The 1,544-nt window shown below is 37.0% G+C and overlaps 1 protein-coding gene across 1 annotated transcript in view; it reads left to right on the top strand.

Annotated features, from left to right (window-relative positions):
- Positions 1–1,544, top strand: part of FBXO11 (F-box protein 11) — a 44,261-nt gene that overhangs the window by 27,527 nt on the left and 15,190 nt on the right. The window lies entirely within an intron of this gene.

Below are 1,544 nucleotides of genomic sequence, written 5' to 3'. Positions count from 1 at the left end.
CTGTACAGGGTCGCTATGGATCGGAACCGACTCGACGGCACTTAACAACAAACAACAACAACAACATATATAGATAGAGTATTCTATAAAAGTTTAATCAGCACCCAACAGAATATAAATATATAGGCCGTAGGAGAGAAATCTTTGTACCAAAGTTTTTCATTATAAAATAATTGACAAGATGAGATGAACTCATAACAGTAAAGTAGTTGACAGTCAGTGCTAATAATACCATTGTTGTCATTGTTAAGTACCAACAAGTCATTTCCAACTCTGTATAGGGTTTCCAAGGAGCAGCTGATGGGTTTGAACTGCCAACCTTGCGGGTTAGCATTCAGTGCTTTAAATTACCTAACAAAAATTAAGTTTTTAATAACTCGAGACCTTATCACTTTTAAGTTTGAAATAATTTTTAAAATTTATTCACTGGCAGAGCTTCCATTTATTTTACATCTTTGGATATAATAAAAGGTTCTTTTGTTTTATTTAAAAAAAATTTTTTTAAATGCCTGTGGTGCTGTAAGGTAAGCACTGCGCTGCTAACCACAAAGTCAGTGGTTCAAACCCATCAGCCGCTTCTTGGAAACCCTATGAATTGGGATCTTCTCGACAGCACTCTTACTGTGGAATCCTGCTGTGGCACTGTGACTGCTAACTACAGAGTTGAAGGTTCAAATCCACCAACCACTCTTTGGAAACCCTATAGAGGGTTGCTGTGAGTCAAGAATGACTGGAAGGTACTTAACAACAATAACATAGCTCTGATTATAGTAAATTTTAAAGTATACATCAAAAAATAATGTAGAGACTTTGGTAGCGAAGTCTCAACTAGAGGCTACATAAACACTGTTTTCAGTATACCCAGTTGACTTTTTCAAAATAATGATTTCTTTAATTATCTTTAATTGGGGGAGCACCCTAAAAACTACATGTTTTGTTTTGTTAATTTAAGATTTTTATTGTGGATTCAGTGAAAGTTTACAGGGCACTTCATCAGTTTCACATTCAACAATTCATACACCTTGTTTCATTACATTGATTATAATCCCCTCCATATACCATCAGTTAAAAGTATTTCTCTTTATCCATTTTAGCTTTTTTAAAAAAACACGCAAACAAAAATACCCACTCAGGCATATATAATAAATTACATCTCCAAAAGGCACATTCTGTAAGTCTGCTCCTGGCCACCAGCTCTTAGTCCTTCTCTTCTTAGTTGATGAATCTAGAGTCCTCAGCGTCTCCCCCTCTCCATGCCCCCATCTCTGCCTCCATCTCTGGCGCTGCTGCTTCTCTGGATAAGGTTCTGCATTCTGCTTGTGCATTCCTCTGTTGATGGTCCTAGGTTCCTCTGTTTCTGGACTGTAAGATTAACCACTCCCCTTTTTTTTGTTACAAAACTTCTACCTTTACAATTGTGACACTCACGATTAGTCACGATAACAGTTACTCACTTTTGAATCTTACGAATCTTATCCCCATCTCCTTTCACCAGACCCATCTAGACAAGATGATAACTATTCAGTGGGGACTCTTTCTTTCCC

This window comes from Chrysochloris asiatica, unplaced genomic scaffold (genome assembly GCF_000296735.1).
Source record: "Chrysochloris asiatica unplaced genomic scaffold, ChrAsi1.0 scaffold00024, whole genome shotgun sequence".
NCBI classification, from domain to species: domain Eukaryota; kingdom Metazoa; phylum Chordata; class Mammalia; order Afrosoricida; family Chrysochloridae; genus Chrysochloris; species Chrysochloris asiatica.
The sequence above is the reverse complement of the archived record's forward strand: the minus strand, read 5'-3'. Positions and strand labels throughout refer to the sequence as shown.